Source organism: Papaver somniferum, chromosome 9, assembly GCF_003573695.1.
Source record: "Papaver somniferum cultivar HN1 chromosome 9, ASM357369v1, whole genome shotgun sequence".
Lineage (NCBI taxonomy): Eukaryota > Viridiplantae > Streptophyta > Magnoliopsida > Ranunculales > Papaveraceae > Papaver > Papaver somniferum.
Window position 1 is genome coordinate 66850404 of NC_039366.1, and position 21677 is coordinate 66872080.

General features: G+C 37.0%; 1 pseudogene; it reads left to right on the forward strand.

The window, feature by feature from the left end:
- Window positions 1-2578: 2578 nt before the first annotated feature.
- On the forward strand, window positions 2579-3338 carry LOC113313316 (annotated as a pseudogene).
- Window positions 3339-21677: the final 18339 nt, after the last annotated feature.

Here is a 21677-nt window from a genome sequence, read left to right on the forward strand (position 1 = left end):
CTATTAAAGGTGTCTCTTCATCTCTAACTAACATCCATTGTGTTTATCCAATACAGAACACTTCCCCGTCATAGCGGCAAACCAAAACAAAAAACCATTTTATTTTCAAAGATATTGAGAATATCTTAGAAAATACAAGTAAGGTGTATTGGATATCACCATCCACGATTACATTGCATTTAAGTACAAGTAACAAAGACTTCAAAGTTCGAAATCGTAAAACCTATTCTCATATTAGCACCAAGTCATTAGGGTACAGCTTTCCTTGAGCCATAGCTAGTTAGAGACTTCATTAGCCTGACCAAACAAGTTGCCGTTTACACCCGAAATGCTTCGACTTAACAAAGAAACAAATTGTAATTTTTTGTTTGGCTCTGGAAAAAACACAGAACAAAATAAATCAAAATAAAAAGATAATACCACCTCCGATTTTTAAAAATAAAAGATATTTTTACTTTTACAATTTGAACGCTAAAATAAAAAAAAATGAAAGTACCTCTAAGCGGAGGGAATATAATTTTTATTTTTAGGTTGTACGACAAGTACAAGCAACAAATTATTCATGGAAAAACCTATTTCTAGTCATATTTATTGTAATTTATATTCCTACAAAAATATGACAAGTGCACCATCTAGTTTGGGTTTAGCATGATTTATATGGGCTGGTACCACTCCTACTAGAGGATTCCATTCCATATATGACAAAAAGATTTGGAGTGTTCCTGATCATTGGATCAACTAAATGGTATCACCCCTAATAGGAGTGGTATTATCCCATATAAATCATGGGGTTTTAGGAAATGTGATCAAAATAAATATGTTTTTATATTACTGTAGAGTTGGGAATACTTTTTTCTAAATTCAATAAAATTAATTTAAATAGCCAACTGAATCGTTTTCTTGGGTTAATCCTTTTTTGATTTCACAGGGGAGTGCACAGGTGCAAGAGGGATCGGGCACCTCCAAGGGAGCAATCTAGAGGTTCAACAGATGGAAGCTCAGATGACGTTTGATTGGGCAGCAGAATTGGGAAGCCGAATAGAGATGGAATCACACTCATGCAACCTGATAAAGCTAACAAGAAGACTTCATGCTGAGCAAAGGCACATGAAATTCAAATTAAACTCTAAAAATTCTACATATTTTGAAATAGCTGCGTGGAGTACCACCAACTCCACCCAAAACTATTTAGCTTTAAATTTAGCAGTTTTATGTTCAACCTGTAATCTTAAATACTAGGAAGGATCAAAGATCCAAAACTTAATGCAACAAATCAGGAGGGATTTGTATGCAGCTGTTGAGGAAGGAAAAAACACTGATCGACACTATGAAACTCAGGAACTGTCCTCTGAGACCCGTAGTATCTCCACTATTTTGTAACTGCCTTCGGGTTCTTTTTTCTTATATAAATAAAAAATTGTGAAGCATATGAAGTTATGAACTTCCACTGATGTAGGATCAATTTCATTTTTCTTCCAGTCCGAAAACAAACACCATTCTAGAACATCTAAAACAAAGGGTTAGCATTTAGCAGTTTTAGGCGCCTTGCACCTTCTTCGTGCATAAATGTCAGTATCAGACCCCCAAAGATCAAAGTTGAAACAAATAGAAATCTGAACTAACTAGTCGTAGCGTGATGTTTATGACCATGGGGAAACATAAGTATGAATTTGTATCACATCATTCATATTATACTTTCTTTGGCCTTGTTAACGTAAGTCAAATAAATGAATAAATGATGAGAAGAAAACTGATTAGATTTGAATGGGTGTGCAATTTGTATGCATCTATAAATGGGCAAATAAATGGGCAAATAATTTGCTCTTACTTTAGAAAAGTTTAACCAAAGATTTTACGTTGAACTGATCTTGATTTATCCAACGAAAAATATATAGTAGGATGTTGGTGGAAATTGACTCGACGTAGTTTAGGTTAAAGGGTGTGGGATTAATGTTTAAGGTAAGAATGAGAAAACGAGAATTTGATAAGGAGCGTTAGGATTACTATTGTCATTCTCATAATACCCGCTCCAAATCTGGTGCTTTCTCCTTTAAACTTTTTTTTATTTCTATTAACCTCTCACAATTTCTATGATCCTATGCTTCAATTTTTTATTGTTTTCGAAGGAAAAAATCATTTCTGTTTGACTATGGAAAAAAACACACAACTTCTTTTTAAAAAATAATGTAATCTTCTTTTTAAGCTTATGAAAAGTTTGGAATTCATATCAATTAGTATTTACAATTCTTTTTTGATAGACAGTATTTACATTAAGCTACACTGATATGCAATCGGAGGTATGCATAATTTTTGTTTAAATTTAGCATATGTTTTGATTAAATATAGTAAAATTGAGCATAATTTTGAGACATAAATTTTTCGCCAACCGTAAATAGATTTTACTTATTTTTAGAAGTTGTACCGGTGTTTGTTATAATTTATCAAGAATTAAGCAAAAGGCATTCTTTTTAGCCAAATGTTTCCGGATATAATGCCAGTCAAACTTATTAATAGAAAATTATAAAAACACCATAAAAATTCTCTATATAAACTCCACCTGCGTATGATTGCTATCAATTGAACTTCACGACTGAAAACTTAGAAATCACCACAAACTACATTTAACCAAGCAGTCATCTTATATCACTACTGGTTAACAAATACAACGACAACTATGGATTTCAGGGTAATTGGTTTCAATGATCCATTTCTCTCAAGCCTTCAGGACATGTTGGATGCATCATATCATGACGCTGAAAAATCAGTGAACACACCATCGAGAAAGTATGTAAGAGATGCAAAGGCAATGGCGGCAACACTGGCTGATATTAAAGAATACCAAGATTCATATGTGTTTGTACTTGACATGCCAGGGTTGAAATCAGAGGAAAATCAATGTTCAGGTGGAAGAGAATAATGTGCTTGTAGTGATGGGGATGCGACAAAGGAAGACGACAAGGAAAAGGAGGTCAGATATGTGAGGATAGAAAGAAGAATTGGGAAATTTATGAGGAAATTTATATTACCCGAGAATGCTAATATTGATGCAATTTCAGCTGTTTGCGTAGACGGTGTTCTTACTATTACTATTCACAAATTGCCTCCACCTAAACCTAAGAAGCCTAGGACTATTCAAGTTCAAATTGGGTAAGAAATTGTTGCATGCACCAACACTAACAAGCTTTTCAAGGAGTGAGAGGTGATACAAATAAATGTATCTTTTGTTCATTGTTTGCTTAAAATGGTTATTTTCTTTGTGTGTCCTACTTTGTTTTGTGGGGCATGGTCCATCCTGTACTTTTATCAAAAATAAGTAAGATTCGAGTCTCTGGATATAATTTGTTTTGTGTTGTGAAGCATATAGCAGCCAATTGGGATCAATTTTATTATTGATTTCCAAATTAAAAGAAAAAAACACCTTCCTGAAAGACATCTGACAAATAAAATGCCGAACAAACTGATCATAACTTGGAGGAAATTGTCATTCATATCATTCAGTCCTTGTAACATTGTTACTATATGTTGAATACAAATGAATTAATAATGAAAACTTGCATAATATTCTTATTTCAATGATGTGCTTCAGAAAAAATTATTTCCATAATAAAAAATAATTATAAAACATATCAAAACTTTCATCAACTAGTCCAGATTCTTTAAAAAAATCGACTAATCCAGAAAATCACACCTGAGAGTCAAACCAAAACTGCAAAACTATGATGTTGGTGGAAATCGAAATTTGTTTCATAAATAGCGTTTTTCATTTTTACCTCCTCTATTTCCTCTTCAAATCAACCCAATATTAAATCACATTGTATCGTTTCATTATTTAACCAATTAAAAGAGCAACTAGATCTTTCGTACTACAATAAAGTAGTTGACGGATGATTCACAAGAGTTGTATTTATAAAAACAATGAAAATAAAAGACATTATTGGTTTTTATTGTAACAGTTTACTTCTTTTGCTATTATTTGTCTTTCCTCTTTTAACATGTCTCTTCGTCGAAAAAAACTATGCTAGTTAAGTTATATGATCTGTTGTGTTTGCATGTTATATAATCTTGGCTAACTTATGATTTATTTAATTTATTTGAGGCCTAACATAAAAGACAAAATATGGATATATTTAAGTAATATTGAATATTCTTATCCACCAATTTTTTACTTTTTTTTGATTAATTAATATTAATTAATTCAATTAATAGTTAAATAATCATGTTAGATGTGAAACTAAATAGTGTTAATCAATCGTCAAAAAACATGAAAATTAAATCTTTACAGGAACGTCAAGCTAGAATCAACGTATAAGATGGTCTGCATACGCCGATTCTTGTTTGGTGTTCACCATTTATGAAAAATACAGGGAATTGGAGGATAAGATGTCCCACGTATATTGCTTCCAGTTCGATGCTCTTCATTCACGAAGAATACACGGAGTCGATGAATGTAGGTTCCCATGTGTGGCTATAGTACCTCTTTTTTATACATAAGTTTATCATATTAGTCGACGTAATCGATAGATATTGGTTCTCATATAGGCCGATTGTGTTATATATATGTTCATTATGAAATTCTTCATTCATATTTTTAGGAAACTAGAGCATTACATAGTTTAGTATGCGTAGTTTATTATCTCGGACATCAATACGTAGTCATATAATCCACGAGAATGTCTCTTCAACATGATATAGTCTTCATGTGTATAAACCGTCGTTCAACATTTTTTATTCGTCATAGACTCGCAAATTGCCTAATCTGAAATTAAATGAATGATAAGTTAGAATGAAGCTATCTTAAATGAATGATAAATTACAATGCAAACAAATGATAAAATAGGAATAAATATGTCGAATTACTCATCTTTCACTATGATGAGCTTGGTGATGATGGTCGTTAACCATGTGTCGATTTTATGGTACTCTCGCATATCCATTTTGATGTTGTCAGATCTAAACACTAAGTCTCTCCATTTGTGATGTTTAGGATTCCTAGTGTGTGAATTCTCTTCCAAAACATAGAATAAAATTCATCTGGACATCGATAGAAGGCGGGAATGAACGATTTAACAAGATCCATATCTTCTTTCGGTTACCATGTCATTTTCCGAACTCTATTTTAGTAGTGGATTGAGTAGGACTGAATACAAAGATGCGAGTTTGGGGGAAATTGGATATGGGAAGGAGAACCTCATCATTATATAGAGGAAACCCCAGCAGCTAGTTTATTTTCAAAAACTTTAAAACTCAGGTGAAATGATTTGATGTAATCGGGTTTATAAGAATGTTCATATTAACTAATTGCATCCTAGAAACCGTCAAACTTTGGTTGCTAAGTTGAATTGGAGATTAATCATTAAATCAAACTCTTTGTAAGGTTCATTGTGAAAGGTTAAATATCTTAAGAATAACAATTTTTGGAGTATGAAGAAACCTAAAAAATGCTCAAGTAGTTGGAGTACAATCTTAGCTTTGATTTATTCTTGTTGAAAACTATATTTGGTCCATACCGGTGATGGTATTGCTGTAAAAATATGATTTAATATGCACTATGGAATTTGGGCATTGAACGGTTTGTTCCCTGGAAATCTAGCCTCCCAGGTTTTAAACCATCTTAACAAGAATCTAACTCCAGGTAAGATCATCAAAACCTTAACTAATCATTGTGAGTATACTGCCAAGTCTTCCCAGAAGTTCTGATCTCTTTATATGTTGGTGGTTTTCGTATTACAATGACACCTCTTTTTCTAAGGTTAAATTTTGGAAGAAAAAAAACTTGCACCAAAGATCCACACCTTTCTTTGGAGGTTGTTACACAAAGGTATTGGTGTCTTTTCCAAACATGAAGATTTATTATGAGTATTTTAATAGAGTGTCACTTTTTCACTCATATTTGGAGACGATTGATCACATATTTTTCAATTGTCTCATTGCAGAAGTAGTCTGGTTTGCTTCTCCATTAACTTGGAGAATTCAGATAGCTTGGCCAGTTGGTATTAATACTTGTACCCAGAGGTGGCTTATTTTTAATGACGAATGTTATTCTTTCTACATTAGAGGGTCTTTATTATGGGGACATGTGGAAAGCTCGACATAAGTTAGTAATTGAAAATAAAGTTGCAAGTATAGACGATATTCTTCATGTCGATTCATTGACGAAGCCAGTTCACAGTAAAGTCATACTTTTCAAGAGAAGTCAGGTTGAACTCCCAGTACACCTTCATCTTAGGAATGCTCAACCCACCAACTAGTTCGTGAATGTAAAGGATCACTGGATGGAGGAGCAAAGACTATGTAGATAATCATGGTTCTAGCCTTTTCGGTCTCCGGAGGAGCTCCGTCCATGGTCTCAGCATCAACAACGATCTCAGGAGCAACTTCCTCATGACAGGGATTCATCAACTAACCATTCTCTGAAGTGTTACAATGGAATTCTATAAGAACTAATGATTCATATCAATATGTGTAGACATGATAACATGTTCACATGAAAGTCTTCCCAAAGCTTGCACGACTGGCGGGCATAATCCAAAGTCTTCTACAAGATGTTCTCATCACCTCTACAAATGAGATATATACAACACACTTCAGGCCATGGGTTTACAAAAACTTACCAATGGGTGAGGAATAGGATAATGCTTCCTCAACGAAAGATGTTCATCTATGTCTCTTTTACAACATACCAAAAGGGCATGTCAATGTACATACGAGCATAAAGATATGGCTTCCACACTCATGTTCATGGAATCTGAAAATTTACACGGGATTACAAGTTATGAATGTGTACGCGTCATTGACTGCCCTAGACATCTCCAAACTGAAGGATTCTTTTTGAATATGATTCCTCAATCTCTTAGTTTCAAAAGTTGGGGTCAAGCATCGAATTTTGACGTCATATGAGGATCCTAAAGCTTCTTGAGAACACAACATGCAAGCAGCAATTCTTAGACGGAATTCATAACCTCCACAGTCGATCGATGTCCACCAGGTCCTTTCACCAAGTCCTTCATCAAGGTACCTCCAACTTCAACTACCTAGGTCTTTACATCAATTTTTCTTCCTGGGTCCTCTATCTAGGTGTAGATGGGGAAAAACGATTCGCTGATTGTTTAGGAAACGAAGAGACGACCGTGTGACGGAGACTCCTAAACCGGGAGAACTGCCTAGTCTCAAACAGATGCACTGCACGGGAGTGCTTTGAGTTCGAGAGATCAATCTGTAGGACTCCGTCCTAAACCAAGACAATGGTCGTTCCAGAGTCAATTCGCTCACAAAGAGGGAAGATGGTTGATTTATAGGAGGGAAGCTGAGAAGTGTGTGAGATCAGTGATGATCAAGGATTGTATAAGTGTTTTAGGTTTCTGTGAACTGTTGAGTTCGAATAAGCTCTGGTCGATTGATGGAATTCTCGAGAGTGATTTCTCGAAAAAAATTGTTTGTTAGACGTTGTCTTGTTTTGTCGTTCAATCGTGGATTCAGAGACTTATTTAGACACATTGGTCTCCAGTAAGTGTGACGGTTGATCGAGTGAAAGAGTAGGAAAATGGGAAATCGTGGTTGCACCAGTTCCTCGTACGTGAGAGGGTTGGTTGATTATCCACCCACTACTTTGCTAACTCCCTCAACTGCTTACACGGCTTACTCACATTTTTCATAATGGATGAACACACGTGTTGTAGGCCGCCAGGACAAAACCCTAATGAATATTCCTCATGTGACGTGATTGATGTCTCACGAACGTGGAGTCTACAGAGCAGACGTGTATTTGATCAGTCATTCGTTGACTTGATTAGACGATGGGTCTAAGTATTGTTCAGTGGAGCATGACTGTTTAATGCTCTAGGATTCATGAATCGAGCATCTGCTAGGACGTATAGTTCTCGAATGAATGATGTTGAGTGATGTTATAATCCGGGAAAATATTGTTCGTATGATGAATTTTTGAATATTGATAATTGAATCGATATTCGAACATCTGAGCAAGTATTGCTCATTCGATAAATTACTGAATATTGATGGTTGAATCAATTTTCTAGCATTTGAGAAAGTATTGCTCATTCGCTGAATTATTGGTAGCATGACCGAATAAAATATTAATTAAAATATTGGTAGTTGGATTGAATATTGTATAATTAATCCAGATGTTGATTGCTAGATCAACATAAATTTATTAGTGTTTGAAATTGCTCAGAATTATGATTTGCAGAGCATTTGTTCGAAACCATAATTTTAATCAAGGTCACTGAGTGAAGGAGTGACCAACTACATGGGATGATGGACGACCATGTAGTGCCCAAGTGCTTGAGTGAGCGTGCACCAAAGTCCTTTGTTGACTGGTTGGTGAAAGAATGATCAAATGCTGGTTTAATCATTTATTAAAATAGTGCTCGTGTGAGCGTTAGGTAGTAAAACCTAATTATGGAGAGATGAGGGACCGACCAAGAGGGCATGGAACTGGCCCTTGATGGTCGTGGGACCGGCTGACGGTCGTTTGAGCGAGTCCCAAGCTGATTGAAGAGAGTTTGGACCCAATATGAGCAATTGATAGCAAATTAGGTCAAAATTATGAAGATGTGTGGGACCGGCTCCTTGCAAGTCTTAGGGCCGGACTTGGTCGGTCAAGGGGACATGTCCCTGTCACCATGATGTCCGAGTCTTAGTACTGATAGTTTTGGTATTTTCTGGTGAGCGATTGTTGAGTATTTTGGATTTTCATAAGAGTTTGATCTTGACTGAAACTCTCAATTTTGCTCGAATGAGCAAGCAGAACTTTGCTCATGAAACTGATATTTTTAGAATATTAAAATAATAATATTTTAATTTTTGACGTGAGAAGCCTAGTCGGTCGAGTGATTATTTGACTTTTTGGCTTTTTCATGGTTTGAGCAATATTTGAGAAAATGTTGAAAAACTAGGGTTTTCGCTCAAATGATAGAGTTCCATTAGATGTTGTAAATAATAATATGAGAAAATAATGGATTGTGAGGTGTGGGACCGGCCACGTCTAGGGCATGGCCGGCCGGCTAGGTGACCCGGTCCCGTGACACCTTTCCTATTTTGTTTGATGAAAGTATGGAGAAACTAAAAGTTTCGCTCAAACGAGGGAGTTTGCTCAAATGAAGGAATCTCTATGAAGTGAGAGAAAATAAATTAAAGTAAAATGTAAAATAATTGGGAGAGGGGACTGGGCCCGGTCCCACGCCTCTTGATTATTTTTATTTAATATTATTTTCCTCCATAAGTTGCTCGTTCGTCCATATTTTCGAATGATCGTTCATGCGTTCGGGTGTTCGTTCGTGCCTTATTGTCAATTACACTTGCACCACTTTCTCGGGACTTACGCGGTGATGGCTCGGACGCCCGATTGTTGAATATTTATTACTAATTCATGAAATTCAGCTGGGAATGATTCATGAAACGGAGTAATAAAACGAGTTGAATATCTATTACTAATCCACATAATCCAGCTGGGGAATTCAGGGAACGGAGTAATGAGATAAAATAGTTATCTATTACTAATCCATGGAATCAGCCAGGGATCAGCCATGGAACGGAGTAATGAGACAAAATAGATTATTTTCTAGGAATTCAGTTGGCGAATGACACACTAGAATTAATCTATTTGCAGAATCTATATGAGATAGTTGAAGCATCATATTTGTTCTGAGGGGGTGTGTAGTCAGGGAACAACGAGTGGCGTGACGTCCTGAAGGCGTTAAGATCTCTAATAAACAATTATGTCTAAAGAACCGCCTGATTCTATACACGGTTTCTCTATGTAGTCAAGGAACAACGAGCAACGTGACGTCCTGAATGCGTTAATCCCTCTAACAAACAATTATGTCTATAGAACCGCCCAATCATTTGATTCTTCATAAAGTCCAGTCTCTCTTCGTAGTCAGGGAACAACGAGTAACGTGACGTCCTGAAGGCGTTAAGCTCTCTAACAAACAATTATGTCTAGAGAACCGCCCAATCATTTGATTCTACATAGAGGTGATGATGAAATGTGTGAAGCATCGAACGCTCAGCTGGGAGGCTTTTCGAGAAACATATTCATCATAGCTCTGAGAGGAATGCTCACTCAGTCAGAGATCGTGAAACGGTTCACGGATCGTAAAATATGAATCGTCACATGCGTTCCTAAAGTCGGGTCAGAAACATGCAGTATCATGATTTTACGATTTTAGCCCTTGTCTAAAATCTACCATCAACACTAGGTCTTGCCAGAAGAACGGAAAACGAAAAAGAGAAATTTAACAAAATACTGGGGACTGACGGTCCACTGATCATGACGATCAGTTTCACAGTCCAAGACCTGTGGCATCGGACTCGCCTGTGCTAATCATTCATCATAAAAGAATGATACCACCGAGACATGCGACCATGGTCATTAAATCATCCCCTCTTGAGAGTAACCTCAGTTATGATCCAGTGACCAGGGTTTCAGAAGTGATGTTTCTACAAGTGATGTTTATAAGATGGCACTCAAGTACCATGCTCATGTATCAAACATGGGGTTCAGATTGAAAATTAATCAATGGCATTTAAATCCTTCATCAAGCGTTTAAGACACAAGCAAATGGTCTAAAGACACAACAGGGGCGTTTTACAACAAGCTCGTCTGAGACGATTTTACACTGTCCTGCACAAAGAAGCGAGCTGGGAGCAATTGGTGAAGAATATAGGGATGGATCATATGTTATTCTCTTCACATGGATGTTCTCTATAACGTATGCAAAATCCACAGCAATTGGATAAACGAGCAAAAAGATGTGGCCAAAACTTTGGACAACATAACAACTGAAAATTTGATGAAAACTTCCTAGAAATTTACGATTTCGTCACTTTCGTCCCTTAAACGTGCCCAAAATCCAAAAAGCTTCTTTGGTAAAGCTTGGAAATTTTCTGAGGATAAAGAAACATGGGTAGATCACAAAAATCCGACATCGGATAAAGATTCTACAACATTTTCAATAAAGACTTAACTTCTGAATTTTTTGATGACGAATTATGAAGAAATTCTTCATTCATCCACACCTGAATCAAGAGATACACCATCAACGCAAGATTGAACTTCATCTTCAGCTGCTAGTATCACTTTCTGAAGCCGGCGTCGTTTTGCTGATAAGCTGCAAGCTTTTCATCTTCAGCTTTTCTCTTATGTAATAACTCATCTCGTCTCTGCTTCTCTTCTGCATCCACTAAAGCTAAGAAAGCGTTGATTCCATGACGAACGACTCCCAGATGATCGAGAGACATACCTTGTATCAGCTTTCCAGCATCTCTGAAAAGTTTATTCGCTTTGGCATGAACACCTGCAAAAGTCTTCATCTTTGACTTGATATTTCTGAAGTGTTCCCCGGAAGAGCCAGAAGGGTGGTTGTGACTGGAAGTCACCATTATCTTAGGTGAAAGACATGGAGTCACGGGTATACCAATAACAAAAACGCAACAAAAATGGTAACACTCCAACTCTTACCTGTTTACAATTTCACAAATAGTAGTGAACTTAAAACAAAAGTTTTAAGAACTTGCTCGTTTCTTCAGACCTGCGAAGACGGGCAAAGTCCATTATTCAAAAAATCATAAATTGATTTTCATAAAACCGTGAACAACCCACGTAAATTTTTACTGTGTTAACATTCATTGGTTTTTCAAAAATTGGACAGGCGTCTATTCTACAATTATAAAAACTCACATACATACATTATTCCACCATGTATAATTGTCTACTTTCAACAGTTGTTCAAAATCGAAACATTGATTTTACAAAAAAAATATATTTTAACATGAAACTCACATAAATTTAAAAAAATAATATATTTTTGCTCCCTCGCGCGAGCATCTGTCTTTGAAACGAGAGTATATTTTCAAAACTTTGTGAACGCTCACATATCGAACCAACAAATATCTATTCCTAAAACAAGGGTTTCCTATTTTAGGCTCGGGCCCGTAGACGCTAAATGGACCAAAATTGGACGTTCGACCGTCCAGATCAGCAGTTCTTCATCTCTCCGAGCTCACGGGATGACACTCTATCATACTATCAGGGTCCTTACCTGAGCATTTGCTCGTACATGACATCATTGGAGAAAATCAGGGATTCTGAAAATGCCTTTGTACGACTAAGTCGGGCTGCTTATCTCGTCCACTGGAAAATCACCATCTAATGCTTACTGCGGAACATGACTGTCCCCCACTAAGCAGGGGACTTAATGTTGATGGTGGATCTTCAACAAGGGATAAAATCGTAAAATCATTATACTGCATGTTTCCGACCCGGATTCAGGAACGCATTTGACGATTCATATTTTACGATCCGTGAACAGTTTCACGATCTCTGACTTAGTGAGCATTCCTCTCAGAGCCATGATGAATATGTTTCTCGAAAGGCCTCCCAGTTGAGCGTTCGATGCTGCACACATTTCAGCATGACCTCTACGTAGAATCAAATGATTGGGAGGTTCTCTAGACATAATTGTTTGTTAGAGAGCTTAACGCCTTCAGGACGTCACGTGGCTCGTTATTCCCTGACTACATAGAGAGACCCACCTCTACATATAATCTTAATGATTGGGCAGTTCTATAGACATAATTGTTTGTTAGAGAGCTTAACGCCTTCAGGACATCACTTCCCTGACTATGCAGAGAGACCGTGTATAGATTCAGGCGGTTCTCTAGACATAATTGTTTGTTAGAGGGCTTAATGCCTTCAGGACGTCAACGTTGCACGTTGTTCCCTGACTATACACCCTTCAGAATGAGTATGATGCTTCAATTATATCATATCTCGATTCTGCAATAGATTAATTCTAGTGTGACATTCACCGACTGAATTCCTAGAAAGTAATCTATTTTATCTCATACTTCGTTCCATAGCTAATCCTCGGCTGATTCCATGGATTAGTAATAGATAACCATTTTATCTCATTACTTCGTTCCCTGAATCCTCCGGCTGGATTCCAAGGATTAGTAATAGCTACTCAACTCATTTTATTACTATGTTTCATGAATCATTCTCAGCTGAATTTCATGAATTAGTAATAAATATTCAACAACTGGGCGTCTGAGCCACCGTCGAGTAAGTCCTGAGAAAATGGCGCAAGTGTACTTGACAATAATGCACGAACGATCACCCGAACGCACGAACGAACGATCGAAAACATGGACAAACGAGAAACTTATGGAGAAAAATAATATTAAATAAAATAAGCAAGAGGCGTGGGACCGGGCCCACCGGCCAGCCGGTCGTTCCACCGTGGCCGGTCCCCTTGCTTATTATTATATTTTAATTTAATTTAATTTATTTCCCTCATCTCATGGAAACTCCTTCATTTGAGCAAACTTCCTCATTTAATCGAAACTCCCTCGTTTGAGCGAAACTCTTAGTTTTTCCATAATTTCACCGAACAAAATAGGGAAAGGTGTCACGGGACCGGGCCATGCCCTAGCCGTGGACGGTCCCACACCTCACAATCCCTTATTTTCTTCAGTTGCTAGAGTTCTCCTTTATATAGTTTTCAAATCAGGGTTTGTAATCCAAGTTACCTTGGTAACAAAGCATTCAATATTCACAGTTAGATGAAAAACCAGATTCAACCAAGCTAATATCTTTCAACCGTTAGATCGAACTTAGCTTTTTACATACAAATGAAATGTACCCTCATTTAGGTTTATGTAGCCGTACCTAAACGTGTACACCATGTTGGTTCACAAATAGTTAACCGAGGTTAGCCATATGATTACTCTCATATCAACCTTATTCATCTTAACCATAACTAGTTCAAATGACTCAAATGAAACTAATTAAGAGTTGTTCAATTGTTTAGAAAAAACAATTGAAATCAAATCGGTTTGATTCACTTGAATCAATCATGAACATTATAGCCACGGTTTGCAAAGATTGCATTCCTTATGATTTAAATGTTTAAGTTCATGATCTTGACCGAGTTGACAAAGTAACCAGCTTAAGTATGCGTACTTAAGCAACCGGTTTTGAGTTTGTGAAGTTTCCAAACTCAGCAAAAAATTTCGGTTCAAAAACTTCATGTTAGAGAATTGCTCGGTCGAACTCGCATGCGTTGCTATCTCAAGCATGTTTGTCAATGTTAGTGATCAAAAATATATGTCTTGATTTCTAGTTTACTTATGACTAAGTCTGGGTCTCTGATAGTTAGGCATAGTTGAGCTCCAGACTCCATGGCGATTATCTTACGAAGACGAAGAACTACTCAAGGAACCAGTGGAACTTCATCCGACCAAAAGGTATGTGGAGACTTGAACTCATCTGTCACTTAAAAGTCTATCTACTTTATCTCCTACTCTTGAGACAAAAGTCGTATAAGTATGATAGTTTTCATACATACACATTTGATATTTCGAGCCGAGTTTACTCGCCTATCTTTTTCTCGAAATATGTGTTGGTAAGCTTTTGCTTTAACCATTTCCATCTTTACACGTGACGAAAGTCATGATGACGTTTCAATCTTGAAAATAACCTTGATGACGATAGTCGATTCTTTTTGTCTAATGACTATTATAACATTATAGAAGAATGTTTGAATGATTGAAATGTGGAGTTGAGATTACGTAAACAACTATGGATATAAGCATATATAGTGTGTTCGCACATTAGTGTATAAATCCACGTGACGGAAACCAAGTGCGTGCATATGTGTGTCGGCGGTATTGGTGAAGGAGACAGGTTAGGTACGCGTATTGGTGGAAGATTTCATACCGAAAATTTCTATTGTAGTTTGTGAAGTTTTGCAAACTGAAAACCAGTCACCTTAGGTATGCGTACCCGTACGCGTACCCACAAAAGTTTTCGAACCGAAAATTTCTTCTGAGTTTGTAAACTCAAATCCGGTATCTAAGGTACGCATACCCATACGCGTACCCAAGCTGGTTATTTCTCAAATTGGTAGTTTCATGAACTTAAACAATAAATCAATAAGGAATGCAATCTTTGCAAACCGTGGCTATATTGTTCATGAATTGATTCAAGTGAATCAAAACGATTTTGTTTCAATTGTGTCTATGTATAAAGATCTAAGCAATTGAACAACTCTTGAACTAGTTCTTATGAGTCATTTGAACTACTTATGAGAAAGATGAATACGGTTAATATGAAAGTGCTCATATGGCCAACCATTGGTTAACTATTTGCGAAACAATCTAATGTACATGTTTAGGTACGGTTACTCAAACCTAAATGAATACATTTTATTTGTGTGTGAGACAAGCTAAGTTTCGATCTAACGGTTGAAAGATATTAGCTTGGATAAGTCAGGTTTTTCATCTAACGGTGAATATTGAATGCTTTGTTATCAAGGTAACTTAGATTGGAAACCCTGATTTGAAAACTATATAAGGGAGACGTCTAGAAACTGGAAAAACTAATCCCCACACCTCCTGTGTAATACTAGTTGGTTTTTCTAGAGTCGATTCTCCTTTAACCGTAGGTTTCTTCTTGATACTCTGTCGGTTAACGACTTAAAAGCTTCATTGGGATTGTGAAGCCAGACGAAACTACTTCTCTTGTAGTTGAGCGATCTGATCTTGCCATTTTCTATCGTACGAGTTCAATTGAATAATTGACTTGAGATTATATCTCCGATAGGGCAAGTTAAAAAGAAATCACAAACATCTTCGTCTCATCGTTTGTGATTCCGCAATATCTAGTTTCTCTACCATACGATTTAGATTATTGTGAGGTGATTGATAATACTAGGTTGTTCTTCGGGAATATAAGTCTGTTTTATCAATTGGTTCCTGTTCACCTTAATTTTTATCAAAAGACGGAACAAACTCGTAGGTTTATCTGTGGGAGACATATTTATCTATTATCGTAGACTTTTTTGTGTGATACAGATTTGTTTATTAAAGTCTTCGACTTTGGTTCGTAGCAACTCTTAGTTGTGGGTGAGATCATCTAAGGGAATCAAGTGCGTAGTATCCTGCTGGGATCAGAGACGTAAGGAGCGCAACTGTACCTTGAATCAGTGTGATATTGATTAGGGTTCAACTACAGTCCAGACCGAAATTAGTTTGTAGTAGGCTAGTGTCTGTAGCGGCTTAATACACTGTGGTGTTCAATCTGTACCAGGTCCCGGGGTTTTTCTGCATTTGCGGTGTGACGAACCGGAAAATTACGCATGTGGCGCGTTGCCCCGTGGCCATAACTTCCCCGATGCGCCATGATGAAGCTATGATACGGGCCTCAAAGCTAGGCAAATGCACGTCCATTTTCCCTTGCAAGCATGCTCGTGGATCATGATGCAGCTAACTTAGTTTCCACACCGTTCCAACTTACCCTTGTTTCGCGAAGGCTTTATTAAGAAAACAAAAACTTTCCTAAAGCGGCGGAAACGGCCATTTGAGGCCCTAAACGATGTAATTTGGCTAAATTATGGTGACCATGTGGATCTATAGATCAACATGTATTGATCTTTGGGTCGTTTCCCATCAAAATGGACTCTTCTTGCTCTAAATTACGACACTCGGGTTTTTAGCCTATGTCGACCGCCTTGATAGGAAGTATGAGCATCCAGTGAATGGAATGCAACTTGCCTCATCAAGTTTGGCCACAATCATCTCTTGCGTCGAGCTACCGAGCCATACGATATGAGAGGCCAGAATATCGCAATCATCTCACAATTAGATGATATGAGCAACAATGTGCTGGACCGGCAATGCTGCAACTCATTGCGGCTGCCTATGTACCCTTCCCTACTCTAAAGGTATCAAGCACATACCGTAGTTCATCCACGAGAGGACAGAAGCTTAAGCCAACTCGTTTGCATGGCCGTGGCCAAACAATAATGGTAATGGCCTAGTCCGTATAGGTCGTTCCGTCAAAATGCATCCAAGTGATGAATACTTGGTCTGCGGCATGGCATAGTGATGCCCATGCTTAACACGCTCCATTGGTAAGGCTACATATCTATAAATGAGGCCTAAGCATCATTTATACTCTTCCGGCTAAGTTATGAAGCTTACTTGGTACATGGTATGCATATGTACCTTCAACCAACTATCCCTCCCTATATATGTTTAAAAGACATTTTTACAACTTAGATTGGGGGAGCAAAAATCATTCATCAACTTCCCAGGCCGTGATGGCTGCACCTCACCACCCTGGCCAACAACAATGTACGGCCGTGATGGATGTACCTCCGTCTTTGGCCCATAGGCCACTCCAATGTCCATCCTTGATGGTTGTCCGCTGCCAACTCGGTGTCCAGCCATGTTGGTTGTACATTACCAGCTCGGTGTCCAGCCATGTTGGATGTCCACTGCCAACCCGATGTCCAGCCATGTTGGTTGTACATTACCAGCTCGGTGTCCAGCCATGTTGGCTGTCCGCTGCCAACCCGATGTCCAGCCATGTTGGTCCAGGGCAATCTACCCAACTGGCCTAATGCACCATCTAATTCGAGATTGGCTCTTGGCCAATGTGACTTCCAACTATTGCCATATTGGCCTTAGCAAATATGCCTACGCGGTGTGCCTTACTTGGCACCAGATATGGCCCTTGGCCAAATGCATCTTACTATGCAAAGGAAGCTTTGGATGAAGCTTCATCTCAAGCAAATGGTGCATCCTTTAGCATATGCCATGCTAAAAACACGGGGTGTTACTTGCGGTTTCCTCGTTAACAAAATTTCTGGTGTCTGTGTTATTTCTATTCCGTATTATATTTTGTTATATAATTGAAATATCACAGGTTGTGCGTTGTATTGATCAATTGTGAAATCCAACCTTTGGTTATTGATTGGAAATTGATTGATCCTTGGATATTGGTCTTTGGTACCATCCAAGTTTATTATCCTTGTATTTGATAAAGACTCGCAAATTCTTATTTGCTTGAGTAAATATCAAATCAAGTGAGAGAGATATTAACTCCTCGATATACTTTTCTCTAGATTGAGTCTGACTGTCTAGTTGATTCTTTAGAAAGTATATTGGAGTTAGTCCATACAGATTGCTAATCGAAATATTGGGTGTGGTTGTTATACCCCCACTTTTTCAATTGGTATCAGAGCAGGAAAACACGTTTAAGACCTTACAAGTCTGTGTTTGTAGCAATATGATTCTGTGGACAAAGTAGTATCTCATATCTACGCATAGTCTATGCCTTCCCATACTTTTGACTATGTCAAGTGTCTTGGTTTTTCCTCAAAGGATAACTCCTTAGCTGATTTTTCTGAATCCAGAGAAAGAAACAAGACAATTGACAGGATGTCAGAAGAAGAGAGGAATAACACCAGAACCAAAGAAAATCCAGCTGAGACGATTGACTTACACAATCATGCTCAACTCTTGGATGAATTTGAGAAGTCTCTTAGTCGAAAACGTGAACTTTATGAAATCATTGAATCCTTCTCTAACAATATTAAAAGACTCACTCAAGAAAATATTAGTATTCTTGAGAATATTGTTAAAGAGGGACAATTAGAGAAAAACGTTTGATTGAGACACACTTCTCTGATTTGAACAATCTTCATGTTGAAACAAAGAATATTGTTGCATCTCTTCACCTATCCCAAAAACAGTCTGTCTCCTTAACTAAGGAAAACATTGTAATGAGAAATTCTTCTGTCTCACATGCTGAGTTACCTGACATGAAGAAAAACTCACCAAAGGAAGTCCCTACGAAATATAAATGGCAAACTTCCAGACGAGACATGGGTTTGAATCAGATATCCTTCAACAATTCTCTTCCACGAAATTGTTCCTTCTGTGGGAAAAGGAATCATAGTGCTAAACATTGTTTTTCTAGGAAGAAATAGATTTGCGATCTTCAAAATCTTCTTCTATTTACCGTCAACCGAGTTAATCATCTGGCGGCATCAACAATGGATCTCACTCCCACAGAAAACCAGAATTCTCATAAAAAGATTTTTAAAGATCACTCTTTTCAAAATCTTTACCGGAATCGTGTTTTTACTCATGGTGCAAACTACATCACAAAAACACAGCTTCCCAGTGTCTATGAGAATAAAAATGGTAGATCTAAGTCTAGACTGTGGAGACTTATCTCAGTTAATCCTTTAGAACCAATTTCTAGAGGTCCTAGACTTAGTCATCAAAAGGTTCCATTTAATGGATTCTCTCAAAGGACTGTAAGAAACTTCTATGGAGTTAAAAATAGTCAAAGAGAGAAAAGGAATATAACAAACAGACTGACTGATGATATCTCTATATCTGTAAATACTCATGGTGAGATTATGTCTCATCCTGCTACCTAACTATAGGTATTTACATCCTTGTGTCTAACTTGAGAGTCACAAGGATGTCTGTTTATGAGATGCTCAAGTCTTTAGGACGATTATCATCCATTCTGTTGATGTCTGTTTTACAGGTTGAGTTATTCTGCTACTCTCTCTGTATCTAATGTATCTCTTTTGCTCTATCTAGCTTTTCAGATATTGAGCCTTGTTCAAAAGAGACATTTTGAGAAACAGTTTGTATTTCCTTTTGGGTCCTTCTTGTTTCTGATATATTCTCCAAGTCCACGAACGTCCAAGTCTTCTCTAAAGAAATATGGGGTTTCTATCGAGAGTATCTTCCTTGATTGACAACATATATATACCTTGTATGTGTTTACCTTGTTCCTAGAAAAAGATGTCTATGGGAACCTCTGTTGAACCTCAAAAACAAGTAAACATTGAGACAGAAGAAGACTTGAAAGGATGTGATTCAACTCAAGATCTGATTTTGAAAAAGATGCTTGAAAGAAAAGAGTATGACTCTTGGATAGGAGAATTTGTCAAGGATTTAATCTTCGCTCAGACTGAGGTTAAGAACGAGCTTGCTAACCTTCAATTGCAGATAAACCAACTCATTGATGGACAAGCAAAAATCCTTGAAAATCAAAACATCTTGATCAGGAACCAGAAGAAGGTCATCCTTGATTGCGTCAAATCCAGGCATCTTGCTCGCATCATTGACCGAAAAACTAATGTTCTAACTCATGACCATGGCGTCTCTACGGTCAAGAAAATCAAGGATATCAGTGACTCCTACTTTGATGGACCTTTTCAAAGGTATGAAATAGTCAAAGAAAACTGAGTTATTTATCTAGTAAAACTTCTTAAAAGAATTTTTATTCTTGTTTTTGTTTAAGAAGGGTAACTAGGGTCTGGAATAGCCATTATTGTGAGTACACATAGCTATGTCCAACGTTTTCATCTTCATGTTTTTAGATTTATTTGTTTAAATTCTAAAGTTTGGTTTGGAATATGATTTTTGCAGTATTAATCTTTATGGTTTTATATATTGCAATATGTTATGGGATATGTGTGTTTGCGTCCGTGAACTGTTATTGTCCCGTACGATGTCAAAAGTTATCTCTTTTATATGTCGATATGCAAGTATTGATACAAGATCGATGAACTTTTGACAAACAAAAGTTAAGCCTATTATGTCAAATTCTGATGGAAGATAGGATAAATCTATTATTAACAAAGATAATGTCTATTATAAGTCGTTATGCAAATATTGATGAAAATAGAATGAATATTTGTATATGCCGCAGTATTGATCTTTTCCTGATCCATATTTTATGTGTATACGCAATACTCCATAAGGTTTTCTTGTGTTGAGCATAAAATGATTGAGTTAATCATTCTTTTATGGTTAACATAGTCGTAGCTCCGTAAGTTCTCTTATGTCGAGCATGTTCAATTAAATTGATCACTTTTGCGTTTAATTTGATTGTGCATTCCGATTAAATTAATCATGGATTTATTTGTGGTTAGTTTAATTGAGAATTTTGGATATAGAAAATCATTTCATTATGGTTTTTGGTGTCCAATAAAATCCTTCTTTTCTTGTAAAAGTAAGGTCGCTCTTGTTGTTCTCTCGGGAATGACATCAAATGGGGGAGAGTTCTTTTGGACATGTTCTTAATTTCCATATCTTTGTGGGGAGTGCGGCTGTGGAATTATTTAGGGGTTATCTTGTATCTTTATAAACTCCTTGATGAATGCATTTAGCTTCGGCATTATGATTGCATCTTAATAAGTTGATATGTACTTTTCTTTGGTCTTGAAGCGTCTTCGTGGAAATTTCATTAGGATCCCGTTTTCGTACCTTTCCCAATTTTATTGACAAAAAGGGGGAGAATATGTAGTTCACACTACAATTACATATGATTTACGTGTTTTACGGGTCATTATGTAAGCGGGAGTGGTTTTCATGTTGAGACGAAAGTATTGACTAAGGGGGAGTGATACATATCACCATAGTATTGTTGTCGAAGTTGTGATATAAGAACTTTGATGTTGTGTAATAATACTATCACATTGTATAAAAATGATCTAGAGCTTTTGTTTTCTCATTTTTATGGCTACAGAACTTCAACAACTATGATGCTGAATTGAACATCTATGGAATCATGGGAATACTTGGAAAATACGAAGTTTTCGAGTAATGTTGAAGCACCAAGGAGATCAAGCATGTGGACGAGAAGCTACAAAGTTTTATTTATTTTGTAATCCATATGTATTGATAGTTTTTTCACTAAAATTGACAAAGGGGGAGATTGTTAGAGCATTGCCCGGTCGAACTCGCATGCGTTGCTATCTCAAGCATATTTGTCAATGTTAGTGATCAAAACTATATGTCTTGATTTCTAGTTTACTTATGACTAAGTCTCGGTCTAGGATAGT